Source organism: Triturus cristatus, chromosome 1_2 (assembly GCF_964204655.1).
Source record: "Triturus cristatus chromosome 1_2, aTriCri1.1, whole genome shotgun sequence".
Classification (NCBI taxonomy): Eukaryota; Metazoa; Chordata; class Amphibia; order Caudata; family Salamandridae; genus Triturus; species Triturus cristatus.
Window position 1 is genome coordinate 976,794,189 of NC_140580.1, and position 21,821 is coordinate 976,816,009.

A 21,821-nucleotide genomic window follows, 5' to 3' on the forward strand; every position below is an offset into this window, starting at 1 on the left:
GGCTTCCACCCCAAGGCCTGCTAATGCTCTGACACAAGAGTTTCTGCACCTGCCCAAGCAAGAGGGCCCTCCTGGGACCTGTGGATCCCTGTCCTGGAAACATTGCAACACGGAGACCTGGAGATTGAAGCCCAGGGCCAAGAGCTTCCATTCCGGACCTCCCAGAACTCTGACCCTGGGCGCGGTGGAACTCTGACATGAGACCCAGTCAGGGCTTTTCAACTGAGGGAGAAGAGGTCTTCCTGTGGCTGTGGGAACCTGTCATGGGTACTTTGGGACACAGCAGGCCATGAATGGGAGGCCTGGGCTTGGGACTTTCATCCCAGGCATGCTATAGCTCTGACCTGGGGCGTGGCCAGAGCTTCTTAATGTGAGCAGGAAGGGGAGGCCTTCGTAGGCCTGCAGGACCCAGTCCCGGACACTTTGTGAGACAGCAGGCCTTCGGGACCCCATCCCGAGCACTTTGCGACTCTGGGAATGGAGGTCAGGGATGGAGGCTTCAAGCCTCGGGCCAGACAGAGCTCTAACCTGGGGACCGGACAGAGCTTCTTCACGCTGCCAAGCAGTGGAGCCCTTCCCAGGCCTGGGGGACCCCCATCTCAGACACATTGTGACATGGAGAACCTATGCATGGACCCCAGGCACATTATTTCGATGTTCCTCCTAGGCAGTGCAGACCTAGTTCAGAGAAACAGCTGAGCCCTCTACAGAGATTTTTTTTTTATTATAGCAGGAGGTGCTGGACATAGAACAATATTATGGTATGTTATTTACCTTTGTATAGCACATAATTTGTCATCGGTATGGCATCTTAGCACTATCAGTAGACTGTGGGTGATTTTACAAATGGTTCTCAGGTTTCTATTGCATGCCAGAGTCTGATTTTGTTTGACTGGCTATGCTATTAGTAGTGTGAGCGAGTCACCTTCAGTGAGCTGTGGAGGAATGGGCTTGGTGTTTAATAACTAAGATCAGATGGCTGTACAAAATTGATTGTGCATCTTCTAGGATGGTAGTAGGAATGCAGTTTGCCCAGCAGAAGTATATATATATGTTGGATGTCTATACAATGTTTTATTTTACGTGCATGGTTACATGACCTGGGCTCTGGGGAGGGGGCGCTTACTTGCTTTAGTTTGCAAACTTTGATCTTCCATCAACCGCTCAGCAGAATATAGGAGGATGCTGAGGGCATAAGGGATGGGACAGTCAGTCAATCCTGTGATGTAATAGGTGGCCAAACAGTGTGTGACATCACTTCCACTATCCCTTATATTTAAGTGAAGCAATGTCCAAGGAAGCCTTTAAGGATGCCTATATGAACAAATAAACAAGAAAAGAAAGAAAGAGCGAGAGAGTGAGAGAAAGAAAGAAAGAAAGAAAGAAAGAAAGAAAGAAAGAAAGAAAGAAAGAAAGAAAGAAAGAAAGAAAGAAGACTTATACTGGCCATGTTAAAATGTTTGAGAACACAAGGCTATGCCAACAGATGGAAACATTTGAACATTGTGATGAGGGTAACACTTTATAGGTTCGTGCCAATCCTGAAATTCTATTCTGAAAGCATAGGGCAAAATCAATATTTAAGGAGGCTCACAGGAGAGCCGCGAATTATCTACTTAAAATTTGAGAAAAATAAAGGCCAGGCCTGTGAACACCTCCCAAAGAATAGTAAAGCAACCAGGTGAGATGAATGTACTGGGGGCCCCAGGGCTGTGGCTTGAACACGAATTTAAGGGCTTAATATTTGTTCTACAGGTCTGCAGTGAAATAATAGTCACAGCGTCAAGCCCATGCCCAGGTCATTATCCAGTTAAAGGCCCTTCTGGGCCCATCTTTTCTCATTATTGGTGAAATAAACGCCATTTCATGTTTTCATCCCTTCAGCTGCGCGCGCTCTTGTTTCCATCATGACTGACGTCCTTCTCGCCGTGCTGAACGCCGTGTACCCGTCAGAGCGGCAGATGGGCTCCGCCGCCGCCGCTCCTCGCGATGGCAGACCTTGTGCTGACTTGTTTACTCTCAGCCGATAATTGGTTTCTTGCTATCACTGATGTCGACGATGTTACTAGGATTGGGCTCATTTGGAATGAAGTGCAGGTGCTCATCAATTTGAGGAGTGAATGGGGGTGGGCATTTGGGGGCGGGGCTAGAGGCGGAGCTAAGAGGCAAGCATTGAATGGGAGTGGCATTTTCTTTGTGAGCAATTGTGTATGACAAAACCGAAATATTCATCCTAGGTGCCAAAGCATACATTTATTATTTTTGTTCTTTGATGCCAATGCTGTTTGTCCCTGACCCTATGCAGAATACAAGTCATGGATTTTCTCATCGTGCAAACAGGTACTGTGAGCAGAAGCCCTGAGAATAATAGACCTATCCCTTTTGGCCTCCATTCTTTAGAGTACACCTTCCAACTTGCATCCCAAAAATTTTTTCTCTCTGTTGCCTCCTCCAGTTTTCACATTTTAAATATCAAAACTAAAGTCCCCAAATCAACCCACAGGAAAGGGAACATTTCCAGTCTGATCATCACCACAGTGTAGATCACACTACTGTCTCAGTCAACATCTCCTATACAGCATGCACGTGCACACCCACCGTGGCCAATCAGAGCCCCCCAAAGCTCCTTCAATGAGAGCACAAGGTGTCTGACGTGAGCACTGGGTAAGTAAAGTGATTACAGGGAACTAGAGTGGTAACACGTGTGATGAGGGACTGAAATAAATGGCTGAGATGAACACAATACAGTGTGTTGAGACCAACATATGTCAGCGAAAAGAGAATGAGACAACAATGGGCTGGTGTAAGCAAGGCACGCACAGGGTAGCCAAGGCAAACAAAGGGCAGATGAGCCTTCCACTGTTTAGATCAGGTGAGAACTAGGTGAGTGAGGTGAGGAAGGATGGGCCAATTAAGGCAGGCTGACTAAATCAAGCGTGATTGGTCAGTGTAGACTGGAAGAGCCAAGGACAGCTTGCATGATGTAAGCAAGGGCTGGCAAATGCAAATACAGGGTGGGTGAGTCAAGCACGGGCGAGAACATGGCGGTCTAGATGATGACCAGTTGAGTAAAGCAAGTACTCTGGGTCTCTGGAAGAGGCAAGCACAGCTTGCGTAAGGTAAGCACAAGGTGTGCAATGCAAGTACAGTCTGGATAAATCCACAAGAGTGGGCACAAGAAAGGTTAGGAGACAATAGGACTTTGAAGTCGTTTTTATGGGGTGGACCACGCCTCCTGGGCATCAGAGCGATGAAAAGGAAATGTTAGTACGATTGTATAGCACTTGGATGTTCCCTAAAACATCCTACAGGAAAATACATGTGAAGGTAGACAATGGAAAAACATTTTGGCTTCAGAAAAGAGTTTCATATGGAAGGGGCATAAAACAGAAGGTTCCACCTCTGATTCTCTTTTTTTCAAAACAAGGGACCACCAACAAAATACTTTATGCGCAATCTGATCTGCTCAGACAACAACAGAGCCTCTGACTGTAATACTGACCCTTTGTATTGCTATCTCTGATTAAAAAATAATAATAAGGGGGACACCCAGTGAATTTTGGCAAAATAGATCTCAAAAGTCCCTACATGACATAATCAAACATTCTATACTATCTTTTTCTTTAGAGATGCTGGCCTGGCTAAGAGGACTGTTATTTCTCTACACTTAAGAGTCCCTTTAAGGATTGGGGTGATTATATTTTCAAAAATAGGCCAAAATCCTCAAACAGGGGAGAGGATGTGGCCTAACAGCTAGAGTGGTTGACCACGAAGATGGGGAGCCAGGTTCAAGTCTCGGCAGGGACGCTCAACATCTTGTGATTCTGGGCAAATCATGTAATCTCCCCATGCCTACCAGAAATTAATGTGTCCATCTGTAACGTAACTGGTGCTCATTTAAAGCACTCTGACACCTCAGGTCGAGGTTGTGCTTTCTAAAACTCCCCCCAAAAAAGAAAAATAATCCATCACATTTACTGCATACTCACAGGGTGCAAACTGCTCAAGATAACCTATGGTGTGAGAGGCTAGGTTAAGATAAAATGGTTTGAGGAAGTGCCTGAACATGAAAACAGAATGTGAGGAGGTCACACCTGGACACGATCACTCTAGACATAAGGATCAAAGTATGTGTTGTGAGAGTGTGCATTATTTTGAAGACCACTCTTTTTCAAGCCACTCAAGTCCCTGCATTTTCTTGCCCATCTCCTTCGGCCTCTCAAAATCCATGGGATTTTATGCAACTTCTCTTTCTCAGTGCCAGGGTAATCTGATTATTATCTGCTGCCTGTTTATCCCCTAACATCCATGCACCACCACTCACCAACCTCTTGCTTTTTTGCAGTATTGACTCATTGCCCGCTCTCCTATGCCTGGGGGAGCTTTACCTTGTGTTCTGCGGGCATCTGCCTCGCAACCTCTGTCTGGTAAACCCAACAGGATGGCCTTACGCTGCCATTGCTGCATCTTGTTCACGCAGACATGTTGGGCTCCATTAGGTAGGTATGAGTCTGCCTTCCCCGACTAAACACATTTACGCACACATACTCACCCATCAGATAAAAACCTTACCTTCACGACCACTCACACACAATTTCATTCAGAGTTCTAGCTTGCATATTTACCTTATGTTGATGGCCGCGCTGCCCTACGTCAAAAGAAAAGGGCAGGAACGTGCCATGTCTATAAGATACGGCGCATTCCTGTCCTCTTAGACTGCACTGGTGCTCAAATGGCTGCCTTGCGCCAGTGCAGGCACCATTGCACCATGGTGCAAGGCTGTCCGCGTTATAGGGATGATTGTTTTTGTGCTGAAAGGGACACCTTCCTACAAAAAAACAATCAATGGAGGCGATTTCCTCTTTCTATGTGTGCTGCGGATTGCAGCACACACAGAAAGAATAAACGACTGGAAGGAATGATGTTATTTCTCCTCGTTGCGCCTCCCCTTAGGCTTTTGACGCATTCCCAAGATTACAGCTTGTTATAAATCTAGGAATGTGGCAAATGCCATGGGTGTTACGTGGGAACACCCACCGTAACGCCCAGGGCTGGACTGGGAACCAAAACCAGCCCTGGCAAACTGCTCGGCCAGCCCCCAGGTGAGGGAAGTGGGGAGCTGTTTTCTAGGGCCGGTCTCGGACGATTTTGTTACCGGCGGCAGATATTGCCGGCTCCCGGTAACAAAAACGCCTCCTAGGGGCCCCAAACCGGCCCCCACCCTAGCGGCCCACCGGGGAAACTCCCAGTGCCTGCCACGGCCAGTCCGGCCCTGGTAACGCCCATAGCATGCCTCGCCGGGCCAGTGTGAGGCAACGCAGCAACTTGCGCTGTGTTGCCTCATACAATATCTACAAGACCAAGTAAAGCATGCAAGGTGGCTTTACGTGGCCTCATTAATATGGGTACGCCCAGTGCGCCATGGGAACGTCATTAAAAGTGACTTTGCGGTGTCACACAGGCTTGTAAATGAGCCACACAATCATGAAATAATCATTCCAGTTACAATTTCTACCTCCACAGGCGGATGATTAATCCCCTAAAACGAGTGCCTGATTAACCACCTCCTACCTCGGCTGCCTGCAAACAGATAATGGGAGGTGCTCTCTCGGGTGTCAAGTTGTACATACATTAGATTTACTTTTCCTGCTTTTCATGAGACGTGGTAGGTAGGGGACAGGCCCTGGGTCACACACCTACAGTGTAGTGTGATTGACTGTGCAGAGTCTGATTGGACTCTGCACTCACAAGCACAGACGGTCACAGGGCGTCCAAAACCCCAAACAGCCCAAAAGATAAGCAAATGAGTCTCTGCTGTATTATTCACCAGTGGCTCCATTCAGGGCTACACCGGGTCCCTCACTCCGTTCTGGCAGTCTTCTCTTTTACCGCTGCAGTTGAGCAGAGCACTTTCTGCACATCTGCACAGTCACCAATACCACCAGGCCTGTCCTGCCTGGCTGCCACCTTCCAGTACCGGTACTCTCCTTGGCCAAGGAGACATTCCAGTATTCAATGGGAAAAAATTCCAAAGTGGCGGTACTCAGTACCGGTGAGTACCAGCCTATTTAAAGCACTGCCTATCATTAAAGCTGCACTTAAGACAGGCTTCTGCCGCGGATACAATTTTATCTTTGCTTGCCATTGAGTGTGTAGCATCCTTGATGCCTGTTGCTGTCTTGGCCAACGCTTCTTTGGAGGAATGTGCATGCTTGGCATCACTTCATTTCGAAGAAGGATATGTTTAGGTCATGCTGAAGATGACAGTCATTAACACCAAAGTGAGTCTTTCTTGGCTATCTAAGCCTCTGAAGGTGAGGTCCTAGTTACAGTTCTTCAGAGACATCTCCTTCTCTTGGAGGTTGGACAGTTAGGTTTCTAACAAGGTCTTGACACAGAAGTGTCTCTGCTATAAAGTATGGAGAGTTACCTCAAGGATCCTGACCACTGTGGGATCTCGCGCCTTGTGTATACCCTTGAAGGATTATCGGTTGCCCCAAGGTCAATGTGCCCATATATAAGTGATTTAGATGATTTTCTTCTGGAAATCCATAGAGGATTTACTTCAGCCCCCAGTTGTGAAGATGTTTTTAGTGTCTCGCAGCCTGTTTCCCCTCCCTCTCCGTTATTTTTAATATTGAGACCCTGCCACTCATAGGTACGCTGAGAGACCTAATGAAACACAGACTTATGGGAAAGACCTGTCTGCATGCATAGGTCACATAGTGGCGAAGTGGTAGAGGTCCGTCTGTCTATCAGGTCTTTTGTTGTTTGTACCAGCACTGAAGTGCTTCCCCTGGGCACTTTACACCTCCGCAGGGCCTTTGTTCCTATAACATAGTGTAGGTTTGGAAGTTCTTGGCACAGTAGCCATGTAGTATCTTTCTTCTGTCTTTAATATTCTGGTTAACCTGGTCTTCCTGTGCCTAAGACACATGTCCCAAGTTCCCTAACAGTACATGTTATTGGATGTTTCTCAACAACAAAGACTCAGCTGCTTCACCCAGAGTAGTACTCCTTTGATCATGGGCGTTTCAGGTCCCCGTGACACGCCTAACGGTTACTGGCACTTGATCTATATACGTTTGATACACATTTTTCTATTTGCCCCCAACAATGTAGACTTCCTACAGGCTATCCTTGTGCACACATGTGCAGCCTGTCTCTTGAATCCTCCCCACTGTAGCAGTTGTATATGAAGTAGTGCCTGGATACATAGGGGTTGGGAACCCACAGTTGGATCCTCATTTGTGCAGGTAGCCTCTCTGGTTGCTGGGTGTTTGACAGATGTACTGGTAGACAAAATGCTGTCCCTCCTCCCCTGCATACCCACCCTGCACAGCTCTCTTTCTAAGCCCTGCTGCAGCTTGTGTAAAGCCAAGTGAACGTGTTTCGTTTGAATTCACTTAACATTCAATACAGCAGGAAGAGCTCTAGAGTAAAATACCATCCAAGCCAACCTGAAATGAATAAAAGCAACCCCTGACACGTGTTTCGCTTTCATTACAGCTCTTCAGAGAGGTTTAGCTTTCTTCAGACACAAGGGAGCAAATATATACAGAGGGTATATAAATATCCCAGCTAAAATGATCTTCTTCCTAATAACCAACATTTAGGTAAACTTTGACTATTCTTCCTGCCCCCTGATAGTCAAAGCATAAAGAAAAGGTTCCTGCCATTTTAGTGAGCTTGCAGTAGTATCCAGCTCTTGTGATTCAGGGGACAGCAGATATACAAGGTTTGCTTAGAGCTCCTTCCCAGGCACACAGCCTTCAGTTCTATGCACCAATCAAGTAACACTTGGAAGAACTGCACACAGGGTATATCCTTCAGAAGGTGACCTGGGAAGACATTCTAGTATGGATGATGCTCTCATGAGAGTGTTTTCATTGACTTGTTGATGGTAAATTGAGACCTAACCTTTGTATCTTGCCTCTTCACTCAGTTATATTTGGCGCTTGGCACACTTGAGTGTGGACTGTGAAACTACGCTGCAGGCCAGACTTCCAAGTATGCCCTGGCCTTGTGTCAGGGTGGGGTTCCAATTTCAGTTATCCTGGCCAACAAGCAAACGTCTGAGTGGCAGTGCACTGCATCCATTTGTGCACCAGGGCAATATGTGCCATTCTTACTATAACTCTGCAGATGACACTCGCTTTGTTCCAGGGTGTTTGTATACACAGACTGGCTGCTTGCCTGCTACTCAACCAACACTAAGAGGGGGCAATAAAAACAAGAACGGCGTAAGCTACACACGAGGGAAACAAGGAATTAGGTTTAATAGATATCTGGCACCAACAAAACTCAAACGTGTGGTCATACATGTTATTCAGCCAGATTTAATGTGGCCTCTAGGCTAGATGATTTTTTTCATTTCTATAGAGAGCGTCCTCCTAAGTTACCGTATCTTTCAGCTGCAGTGCTGCATCTCAATTGCAGAATCAAGAACCCACTCTTTAGATAGCAATGCGACAGAATATTCTTGTCCGAGGATTTTGTTTGGGGTAACATTTGAGAATTCATGCCTCAATTTTTTAAGTAACTATAATGCACTATAATGCACTATTAGCATTCATGTGCCTTGACCAGTCTGCATGAGATTTTCTTGTTTTTGACTCAACCATCTTCTTAGATGAATTGTACTTTGCAGCATCTTTTCAAAACAAGCACAGGTTTCAAAACCAAATGGAAGAATCAAAAGGAGGTTTAAACCGCCTGCTCACAAAGTCACTTCTCACTTAACCCAACAGCAAAATGATTTAAGGCCAATGCATTTTGCACACGGTCACAAAAACTGATGACATTAAATAGGCCTCCAACCCCTTTTTGGAATAGTTCCGGTCCATTCCCTACACGATTTGTGGATCTGTTTCTACGTCACCTCGGAGTATAAAGCACTGTAACCGGATCATTTTTCAGTTTGCCCAATTATTTAAACCACACTAACCCACGCAGCATTCATTTGTTGTTGTTGTAATCTCTTGATAGGTTTTTAGGCATTAAATAAGATACAGGTGCATAGCATAGTTCATCTGTATTACTATAGCAAGTGGTTTGCATGCTTCAGCAGAACAAATGACATTCCAGGGCAGGGCGTTATTAGAAGGTTAATACGCAGGCTACAACGGGGCAGCGAATCACCTCTGGCACTAGTGTAGGTTCGATCACCTTTCTCATCTAACTGCGACTCTCAGGTCACCAGAGGCCTCCATTGAGACTGCAATGCTGCCCAGGCCAGTGCTTAATTAGCAAAAGAATCAGTGCCAGGGCTCTCGTCCGGAGGCCACTGCACCTCGTGCCACATATTGCCCCTGCCATGCTCCCAATGATAGTAACAACACAATTACTAGCATTCACACTCCGAAAAGTGTGACAATTCAGACTATGCCAGGCCCCCGAAGCTATACGAATGGCTGGGTGACAGGCGATATTAATTTTAATGTATATGGTGTTAATAATTAACTGTTGTTGTGGTCATCTCTAAATTAGCAAGAAAGTGCCACCTTGTGGCAGACTGCCACAGGCCCAGTGCAGACAATTAAGTGCTGGTGCCGATAACTGGAAACCACTGGCTCAAATTAAGCACTGGCCATAGTGGATGTTATTCAAACTACTGCTGAAGCGTACTACTGGGCGCAAGAAGAAAGACAATGGCAACTGGCCTTGGTGAAGTGTAATTATGAGGGGGTTAAACCATGGTTAAAACATGAACTATTGCCCAACTCAGGTAGCTCCTGCCTGATTCCAATTTCCCCACCGCACATGCGCACGCTGGTTGACATTGCTGATGTTTCCCGATTAAACTTGTATATCTCGAGTATGCATGGGGAGGAGTAGTCTTATGCCTTGCCTTCCGGGTGTGCCTAGCGGTGGTGATGCTACGGTGCCGTAACTGCTGTGTCAGCTTAGTCTGTAGAAGCCAAAGACTCTGTCTTAGAGCGCAAGTCCCTTTGAAAGTCCTGTAATATTGCATCCGAGCTGGCCGCAACCTGGATCTTACAGAGCCCCAGCGCATCTTCCCGACGTAGTGCAGTGCTTTTGGCCTGCACACAGGTCAGTAGCGAATGAGTCCATGCTATCACAGAAGGAGTTTCTGACATTCTTCACCTTTTAGTGATTAAGCATTTAGCAGCCAGTAACCCCAGATCTATGAACCTCGACATTACCTTATGCCCCTTTGGTCTACGGAATAACCCCAGAATACATGACTCCCATGCGCATGCTACCGTGCGCCCAGTACACTGTGCCCAAGATTGCAGTGAACCAAGGACTAGGAGGTGCTAAGAAGGCAGACTTGTGTTGTCTCTTTCCTGACATTTAAAAAGCGATTTTCCTCTACCCGTGATTGCATCAATTTCGCCAGTTTTGCTTGTGGTTGTTACAGTTTAATAATTGAAGTTTTTACCTGCCCTTGATTGCATAATTTTTCACCTGTTTTCTTTAGAAATTTGAGTTTTTTACTTTCCAAGACTGTTTCATTTTACCTGCTAAATTGTGGGCTTTGCAGTCCAAAATCCGTTGTTTTTTCACATTGCCCGTGACTATCTGATTTTACCCTCCTAGATTCTCCCTTGCTCTGTGCTCAGACCTGTGTGAATCCACCCCAGCTCCCGTTTTGTGTTAGCAAGTGAGTGAAACCCAGATTACCCACCCCCCCTTCCCTCCTTAGCAACAGAGATATACATCAGAGACTGAACAGAGGGTGCTCTGAGACAGCAGTAATCTGCTGTTAGTTGTTTAAACTGTGTTTTTTAGGGATTGTACACTCGTTTTTTGGGTAGGAGAGTGAGTAAAGTTTTGTACAAACAGTATTGTTAGGGGGCAAAGTTTGATAGGCTCTTACCTGCAGAACTTTGAAGGGTGGATTGAGCCTGTCTTTCTCCTAGAAGATTCTGAATCGAGGAGCAGCTTCCAGCCCCCTGGCCAGCAAACATTGCCTGAGGTCGCAGAGACCTTATGTGGGCTGCTATTGGATGCTACATGTGTGCGCCGATTGGTGGTTGCATCAGGTGTTTCTATTGGGCTAGTGTTCTCATTGGTTGGGTATTTGAGGGTACTGATTGGTTCCCGGGTCAGTGATTCTATTGATGTAGGGCTTAGGGCTAGTGATCTGATTGGTGGATAGGTTTCGGATTGGTTCCTGGGGCTGGTCTTTCTATTGGACGTAGGGTTAGGGTTTCCTGTATGATTGGCTGCTCGGACTAGGGTTGGGGCTAGGGTTGGGGTTAGGCCTTCTATTGGACGTAGGGTTTAGGGTTTCCTGTATGATTGGCTGCTGGGACTAGTGTTGGGACTAGGGCTGGGGTTGGGCTTTCTATTGGATGTAGGGCTTAGGGTTTCATGCCTGATTGGATGCTGGGACTAGGGCTGTGATTGGCTATAAGAGGCGTGTCTCCCATTGGTTCTAGGGCTTATGGCTAGTGTTGTAATTGGTTAGGGTTAGAGCTATGGTTCTCATTGGCCAAAGGGGTCACCTGATTATTAGGGCTATTTAAGGCTAGGGTTCAGGGCGTCTCAGCCCGGGCATCAAGGCTAAGGACAGAGAGGACAATGGCAATTGTCTGTTTGAGCCCGTTCGAGACAGGTCTGAACCAGAGCCAGAACTGCTGCCCAAATCTATGTACACCAGCACCCACCCTACCCAATTCACAACCAGAGTAACACACTCACAAAACATGCTCTCTACTCATTTACTACAAACTAACCCTATACAAATTCCAATGTCTCAGCACCCACTACAAAACCCCACAAACCAAACCTTTACACCCTTCTATCCCAGCTACCACATATTTCCACCATCACCTACAAACAGCACGCACCTCTATCCTATACCACTAACCAATCCACTAATCACTAACACAATCAAAATCCACACCATACTTAACTATGTCCCATCCAGACACATACTTCCCACTTTAATTACTCCTAACGGACCCCTCCTTGTCAAATCAAATCAAATCAAATAAGCTTTATTCAGTGCATAATATACAGCCATAAAAGCATTCTAATCAAAAAAGAAAATTAACATTCATAGTAATCATTACAAATTGTACATAATCAAGAATGTTCTACTTTCATACAAACAGTCCATATTTGATTGAAAGTACAAGGATAATTAATAAATGCTAGATAAGGATGTAATAATCATTTAAAAAACATTTGTAAAACCTTACAAATTAAAAACATCACATTTCATGAACGTTTAGCTCATTTGGGTAAAGTGTATTTCCATAAAGTTCATAAAGTGTTAAATAATAGCTTGTGTCATGATGAAAAAATGTTAGATCTTCTAAAATTCAAATCATCGATTGGGTGGGGAAGGGTTTCCTAAAATGCGTAAAGTGCAAATAATAACGTATGTCAGCATAAAAAGTTGATTACACCTCTAGGTTCAATCATCAGGTTATTCATATGTTAGGGCTTCTAGATTGGAGTAATCCTTGCTTCTTCTAACTTTCATTTGTATGAAACAGATAACTGCGTTCGCAATTTTGTCATTTTCCAGGCTACAAATGTAATTAAAAGCTTGTTTATAATAATAAAAATTGTTAGCTAAAAAGAGTGGTTTTAATGCAAGTTTCCGAATGTCCCTATAAAAATTACAGAAAAGTAAAAAGTGCAGCATAGACTGAGGGGATTTACCGTCACACGGACAATCGGAAGGTTATGACACCACCTTCCCAATCTGGGGAATGCTATTATGTAGTGTAGGGTGCCAAACATGAGCCTCGTTAGGTAGAATCTATGCTGGATGTTTCTTACCGTGAAAAGATATGGTTGAGTTACCATCTATAGTGGGCGCTCACAGTAAGTAATAACGCTATGTTTTGAGCTAACTTCAGTCTCTCTATCACATTCTCTAGCAGTAATAAGCCTTGTCCTCAGCTCACTTTTACTATAACCCTGAATAAACGGTGGCTCCTTTTGGTCTTGGTCTAGCTTGCATCCTTTTAAGAGGGTATAGATATACTCTAGCTAGGGTATTTTTCTACTATTATCAAGGGCCAAGCAATCCATAATTATGTCCGTGGTGAACTTGGTCTCATCTTTGTCAAGTCCTGCTATACTTATAAGATCACTGATAAATGGAGCGGACAACTCTTTGTGTACTATATAATTAGTTGTGGAACTTGGCACTGCCAACAGTTTTAAAAAAAACATATTTTCTTGGATTTGTAAAGAAGTAGTGTTGGCCCTCCCCCATATAGCTGCCCCATGGCAAGCACTTGTAATAGATTTGCTCCTATACAGGGCAAGGATTTGTCGTATAGGTTTGTTTCCTATTTTTGTGGAAAATCTAAAATCACCCTCAGTTGTTCGAAAATCTAAAAATACCCTCAGTTGTTCAAAGGAATTTAAGGTTGGATAATTCTATATGTGTGCCCCAAGCTTTCTCTCTTCTACCCCACCTAACACGTATACAGCAACACAGCAACACTCTTTTAACCGCCTCTCATCCATTGGACAATTTAGGAGCTTACTACATGATTCACGTGCTGCACCACCACCTCTAACTCATACACCTTCTGCCCTCAACACAGACGCAAACAAAATGAGCAATGTGCCACACCTCACAACTTTGCTTCTCCATGTCTACTGCACAACAATGTTACATAAAAAAAAAAAACTCAACCACCGCATTCACCACTTACATAGGCAGACCCATCAAAATGCTTTCATAGCCTGCTGGACATGATACAGAGCAACTACACGATTGCTATTCTCATACAGCTAATGCCAACACTAAGGACACACCTGCTGCAAGCCCACAAAATAAAGCTCACTCTTCTACAAAACAAAATCACACTATCACCAAAGTACATCCTCTAAACTGTCTAATAATAAATGTTCGATCGCTCTCTAAAAACAAACATCACATCTACGACCTTCTCACTGACGGAAAACCAGACATACTATTCATAACTGAATTATGGTTGGGAGATGATATGGCTCTAGTCCTGCATGAAGCCGTTCTTCTAGCCTATCAAACGATCACCCGAAATCGTATAGGCAAAAAAGGAGGTGGCCTAGCTGTTGTGTTCAGACAAGAATTACATATCACTAAAGCTGACAACATCTCCTTAAAAGATTGTGAGGCCCTTTTCACCAGATGCAATCTTGCACCGTCTTCCTCCTGTAACTTCATACTCCTTTACAGACCTCCACCTAGCAATGCAATATTTCCAGACACACTTCTAGACAAGGTTTTAAACCTGATAACACTACATTCCAACCTATGCGTTCTGATGGGCTCATCATTTGGTTTGACAAACCCAATATGCCCCATCCAAAAACAATTATCACTGGCCTAGACGCACTGAACCTGCATCAGATCATCCACCAGCCCACACACATCGCTGGACACATCCTAGATGTCATTTTTGCAAATACAAAACTAGTTACCTTTCAAACAATGACTCCAGTCACATTTCCAACATAAAACAACACTAAGCAATGCACCTAAAACCACCTTACGTGTATCCACCTATCGACCGAGAAACAAACTCAATTTGGAAGACTTAGAAACACAACTAACATCTAGTACAGATCTAGATACAATGTTCAAAATTATACGAGTGGCTATAGGAAACTTTTAATATCCTGATACCACTAAAAACCACGCAACAGGACAAAAGAAAACAAGCACCTTGGAGAACTACAGAGATAAAACATCAAATTTGAAAGCTGCAACATGCCTGGCTTAAAACAAACAGCAATGAAGACACACTGGGCATACAGAAAATTAACAGATTATACAGGGGCAGATTTAAAAAAAAGCTAGGAAAACATACTATTCAGACAGAATTCAAAATGCTAAATGTGTAAATAAAGAATTCTATAAAAATTCTCAATGAATTTCGCACACCAAATTGCCTAGAAGGAGCTCATCCCATTACTCAAGATTTCACAGATAAACCGGCAAATCATTACAAAGCCAAAGCAGACATGTTGGACTCATACTTAAAACAAAGACAAAGCACCAGCAGTGACCCTTTTCCAAAACATAATCCAAGAATACTCTAACCCAGCCTCTCCGTTCCTCCTAACACATTTCACACGATGAATTTATGTACCTGGGCAAAGCAAGCAGGCCTGCCGGCCACCATTCTGACCCGTTCCACCTCAAACCTTCAAGTCAATTCTTCTAACAACCTCTGCTGCCACTCCAGTAAGAAGAATCATCAACATTTCCTTAACAATCAGAATATTTCCAGAAGAGCTCAAAAAGTCATACATAAGCCCATTACTGAAGATAACAAACTTGGACCCCCCTGAGACCTGACAAGTACAGACCAATTACAAATAGACCTTTCCTGGGCAAACTGATAGAAAGAGCAACATTCGCCCAGATGTCACAGTTCATTGAAGATAATGCCATACTTTCATTCTTCCAAACGGGGTTCCGTCCAGGAAGAGGCACAGAATCTGCCCTCCTTGCCATTTTGGATGACCTAAAGAACACACTTGACTCCACGGAGTTGATGCGCTACTTCTCTTGGACCTCTCAGCTGCCTTTGACACGGTTGACCATGACACTCTAATACAAAGACTCTACGAAGCAGACATAGAGGGGACTGCTCTAGACTGGATCACATCTTACTTTCGCAACAGAACTAATGTCATCCATACCCCCCCTTTCTTGTCCAAACCATATTTGACAAAAGCAGGTGTCCCTTTAGGCTCTATCTTCTCGCCCATGCTTTTCAACGTCTACATGAAGTCATTACTGCCACTGATCAATTAATTTCAGTTCACGTGCTACAACTATGCAGTTGCATGCAAATACTCCTTCAACTGGAATGCCCCACAGACATTGGAAACTTGCCAATTTTCAGTTGTCTCTGAGCCGTGGATCAATGGATGTAGTGGAGCCATCTCAAATTGAATGCTTCCAAAATGGAAATACTCACATGTGGTGATTGGAAACATTATGACCCGCTCGCCGCATATTATATGTAATACAGTGGTTCTGTCGGGTGAGACCACACAATTACTTTGCTTGACAACAACTTTACACAGAAAACTAAATAAACAAATTGACAAAACACTAAATCATATTTAAAGAGAACACATGAAAAACAAACAAAAACGCATAAACTTGCGTGGAATCAGATATGTCGGGTGGTGAAATATTCTTTATGTATAAATTGCATGATTTATATTCACACCCATATATTTCTTTTTTTAGCAAAGGAAGGCTGCCAAAAATGTAAGCATTATAGTGAATTCGTGAAAAAGTGACATAGTGACATATGTGAGACAAATAGTGCGTAGTATATACAAAGTGATTAGGAAAAATATATGTACATAGAAAAACAGGCCAGTATAAGAATAAACAAATGACAATGTTTCTGAAGGTGAATTCAATTAGTTAAGAAACAAGGTCTTGGACTGGACCTCAGGAATGTCGACGTTTCAACCCTATAAAAGCAATCCTAGATCGTCATGCGGGTCTTCATCAGGACAAAAGCTACACAATGGCAACCTGGAAATGCAAATGAAGCACATATCAAAGAGATTCCTCTATGAAAATAACATGTGTTCCACCAGCCCCCAAAATATGGAAGCATGATTGAATGGCCATGACTCACCTAACGGGCGGTTTAGGTCAGCCTTGAATTGGCAAAGTGTGGAAATAATCGCTCGTCCAATCAAGTTTCTACAGAAAAATTGGAATAAATGGTCTGATCAATTGCCCTATGTGCAGATATATGATATCAGACAATAATAATCCAGTTCTCACATGTTATGCGGTGTGAGATGACACATTAGACGGTCTGATCAAATTGCCCCATGTGCAGATAATTGAGATCAGACAATAGTTAATAATCCAGCTCTCACATGTTATGCGATACGGAATGACACATTAAACATGTATTGAAAGTGCTATCCAAATTATGACATCTAGAGCGAACTCGACCAGGCGAGCGCTATATTCAAAAGATTATCTCGCACTTAGTCCTGGGGCACAAACCACCACTCTGGCTCTACCCCCAACTTGACGGTGCTCGTCAATTAACAATGCCAAAGTAAAGTGGTTTCATGGTAAACGCGTTCAATTGAACATCGTCATGCGGGACATTGTTGGTATGTATGTGGAGCTCACCTTAAGAATAAATAACAGGATCTGAATTAACAGCTCAGTTTGAAACGGGGTCAGCGTCAATCTCGGTTTCTCATGTAGGTGTCTATAAAAGAAAACGCGAGCTTAAGGGGACGTCCTCTAAAGTAAGTTACTAATAGGCAAAAGGTGAGGGAAAGGGTCACAAGCTCACCTTAATATACGAAAGCCATACACCAGCGTTGGACTTGATATGGGAGGTTTGTTTAGGTCCTATAGTCAGCGTCTGTAGCAAAAAGCCAAGAAGCAGGCTTAGTTACTCGTGTATCAAGGACAAGGTAATGAGATGCCAGGGGAATAGCAGCTGAATGGCTCACCTTAATCAATTCAGACTGTCACACAGCCTTTGCGCTGCATTTTTCAAACCTGCATCACGATCTTCCTGCCCTTGACGCTGCTTGCCAAATAACTGCAGCTCGGTCCACTTGCAGCGCAAAGGCTTTGTGACAGCTTCCAGACCCACTGTGGTGTTTAATCTTTTTAATACTGACATTGCACAGGAGCAGCTCACTGTAGCGTTATTTGGCACTACTAATACCAGCAGGCTCTGGGTGAGCCAACGCCCACTGGGGCAGGTGTTAATGATTTAAATGAGGCCGGTGCTCCCTGCAGTGTTAAAGGAAGCCTCTGAAGAAATGCTCGAGGAGCATGAAACGCGTCAGGCATATTATTTCATTTGGACTTTGTTGTCATTGCACTGCGCTGTTTTTCCTGCATAATAAACACGAAGATTCTCTACCTGTAAGTTGGCTCTTCTAAATGGGATGCTTTTTGGACTTGAATATATATATATATATATATATATATATATATATATATATATATATATAGAGAGAGAGAGAGAGAGAGAGAGAGAGAGAGAGAGAGAGAGAGAGAGAGATAAAATGAATTTAAAGTACAACAACACTTGACAGATGGAGTTTATTTAATGCATTTTTAATCTACATATACTACCTTCCTTTATGGATCTATATACCTACCATGTACCTTTATCTCATCTCAAACCTCTTTCTATTACTCTTTCCAATTCACCACCCTTTTTCTCACCCTATACCTCTATCAATATATTCTCTACCTCCACTCTCTCATTCATCCCAAACCCTATACCACTACTATGACCTCCAAAATATTCCTTTCTAGACTCTTCCCTACTCTACCCCTCCTTGCATCATCTCATACCTCTTTTACTATTACAAGCACCCAAAACCAAGCCTTTCTAAACCCGCCCCTTTGACTCTTCCCCCGCCACCTCCCTTTTACTCATACCAAGTCTCCTCCTACTGTGATGAGCTCCAAAACAAAAACAAAAAAAACAACAAATATTCTAAATACTTCCCTCTTCTATCCCTCCACTATCCTTCTTGATCCAAATAACTAACATATCCACCACTCAAATTACTTTCATATTTCACTATAATAATTCACCACTAATCCTTTATGGGTTCCAGAGTAGCCTGCTACCACCAAAAAGTGCTTCAACACTCCATCAGGAGTAGCCAATGATATATGAGTGCAAACCTTTTTCCCTCTTCTATCCTTCCACTATCCTTCTCAATCCAAATAACTGATTAACATATCCACCACTCAAATTACTTTCAGATTTCACTATACTACTTCACCACTAATCCTTTATGGGTTCCAGAGTAGCCTGCTACCACCAAAAAGTGCTTCAACACTCCATCAGGAGTAGCCAGTGATATATGAGTGCAAACCTTTTTCCCTCTTCTATCCTTCCACTATCCTTCTCAATCCAAATAACTGATTAACATATCTACCACTCAAATTACTTTCATATTTCACTATACTACTTCACCACTAATCCTTTATGGGTTCTAGAGTAGCGCGCTACTCACCAAAAAAGTGCTTCAACGCCTCGTCTGGGGAAGTAAGCGATATATAAATGCAATTATAATACTATACAATACACTCAGCCAATTGGGTAGTGACACACCGCCAGTAATCAGCAAGAGAAGGGCAACCTCATAACACTTGAAGAAGATCTGCATGCAGCAAGTGACATCTAGGGCATTAGGCATTTGTACGCATAAAATATCTGTTAACTCTGGCCGGGGTCAGGTAAACTCTGTGTACTATATAGTATTGTATGAGACGGAAGCGGTTGTTTCTGGGCAATGAGGGGGACCCCCTCTAGTATAGCAGCCCTTTTCTGATCTGTGCATGGGTGGTTCAGATATGTGTCCCAGTAGCATCGTAGGGGTGCAATTGACTGTGCAGTGTGAGAATGTAATGAGCTAGCGCACCACTTTGTGAGGTGCCTCCCTGTGCCCAGAATGCAAATATATTGGACTGTGAGATGTATTGGAGGCTCACGTGACATATCTCCCCACAGGGACATAAAATGCCGAGAGCAGTGAAGTGTAGAAAAGGAACTGACCCCATGGAAATCCGTCGTCCTCGTCTAAGGTGTCGAAGGGCGCCAGCACACCGTCACGGTAGAGGTCACCCAGAGAGTGCAGGCACGCCTCCTGACAGGCATATAGTTCCACCCAGGAGGTGGCATGGTCACCCCTCGTGCCTAGCAGCGGTAACCTAGGTGCATACAAGTGGTGGAGCACGTGAGACGCAAACTGAGGCGGATACATCTGTAAGCAACGTCAAGTAGTAATTGAGTCGGTGGTCTGCCTCACAGACCGGGATGAAAAAGCTCAAGGACCAATGAGTGGGTCCATGCCAATGAGATCATAGCCATACCCTGAAGCTTCAGCCCACTTGCCCATTTAGCTACCCACTGAAGCTGCGCTGCAAGATAATATTGCTCCATATTAGGCACAGCAAACCCCCTTGGCCAAAAGGCACATATAGCTTTGAGAGAGCAATACAGCATCGAGACCCACTCCATATGAACTCCTGCATGGTACTTTCAAAGGAATGGAAGAGGAGGGGTCGGCTATACAGCGGTAGATTTGTAAAATTAAAGTAGCTGGGGCAGTACCACTATCTTGAGTAGTGCTATCCGTCCCATGACAGTCAATGGTCACCCGCATGAGATTCCCCTCAAGCAGATCAGCCTGCTGGTGATATATCCATATCCCTAGATACCTGAAAACAGCAGGCTGCCACTTCACTGGAGTGCCGTTAATGACGAATACAGGGTCAGGATAAGAGGGGTGAATGGATACAAACAAATTGGTCCGAGGTGGTGGAGGAGCGTGAGGGTGCCTGAGACGCTCCCGAGTACAGTCAGCCCATGACAGCACCAGTCGCTCCAATCGCGGGAGGGGCCAGGGTGTCACAGATGTGCGCGAGCAAGGTGGATCCAAGTAGGTAGCGCTCAGCATTGCAGTCGCCAGAGGTACACACAGCTACCAGTCTAATCACCATCAAGCCTGAGTTCGATGTGCCCAGCGTCTGGAGGCCCAATGGCAGGGGGACCAATCAATCGTAAGTCCCAGGAGGAGGGGGGGGAAGGAAAAAGATGGACATGCCCTCCAGTTGCAGTCATAGCCGTCCCCCCTCAGCACCTGCCCCCTCAGTGTCTCAGTACAGTATCGTTAATGGGTGGGCCTGTCTTCACATGTGGGACCTGGGCCTGGCATGACTCCTGGGCTCAAGCACCCGTTGCAACCCGACCCAGTGTTCCACAGCTGTCAAGACCCGACAGGTACGAGCACCTGCATTCCCCTGGCCCCCATTACCACCACAGTGGTTCCGGGACCCCAAGCGCCAGTACCACCCCCAATGCCAGGTGTGTAAGGCACAGCTTCCAAGGGCACCTGGACCCCTCCTGTGATGACTCCTCACTCACAGTGGTGCTCACCCAGGGGAAGGCAAGGGCAGCCACCAGTCAGGCTGATCCCATCAGTACTGACCTGGGCTCAAATGTGGGTGACCGTCACCAACATGCCTGGGCCCGATACGACCCCTGGGCCTTCGCTGGCCCTGCCCTGGGCTCCCTCCTCACCTGAGCGCTGAGGCCGATAGTTCGTACAGGGCACCAGAGTCTTTCATGTCCGGTGGCTCGTTGGGGGTAACAGCAATTCTGCGCTTGTGGGATCTGCCATCACAGTACCATGGTTGCTGTAAGCGCAGCAAGCCTCCGCACAGCTCAGCCAGAGGCCGCCACCATCAACGAGGGCTTCTGGATCTCCCTGATGCCTCTCCCAGCCAGGCCAATAGAGTGTCCTCACCAGCAGCCCCACATCATGGCGTGGTACCACACAGAGATCAAGGAGGATCCTGGGCTGCAGCAGCGCAGGGCCCTCCGGGTATGGAAGCCCAACGCCGCCCACTCCTCACCTCTCAATCAGGCCTAGACTTGAAGCAGCCCCTGGGACCTCCACCTGCCAGAAGTCTGAAGCGCCACCGCCCCCAGGGAATCAGGGTGTCTTCAGCCCCGGTAGAAGACAGGGCAGTGGCCCCACCTCAGGCAGGCATGGCCAGCCGTCCTCACCGAGCACCGCTGACCACTAGTCTGCAACGCCACCAGTCAGCACTGAGGCCCGCGACCCACGCAACACGCTGGCACGAGACTCAGCAAAATCACCACCTCTGAGGCATTCCCCTCTGCCTGGCAACCAAAGGAACGTATGGTAGACTGCTATGGGAAGAGTACAGGGTCCTTCTAGTGGATGGATGGCATGGCGGGACTAGGATATCAGATGGATGAGGGTAACTAGAGGCATGGGGAGCTAGGAGCAGGCCAGCCTCCAACATAAAATGTTCAACACAAATGGGGCCG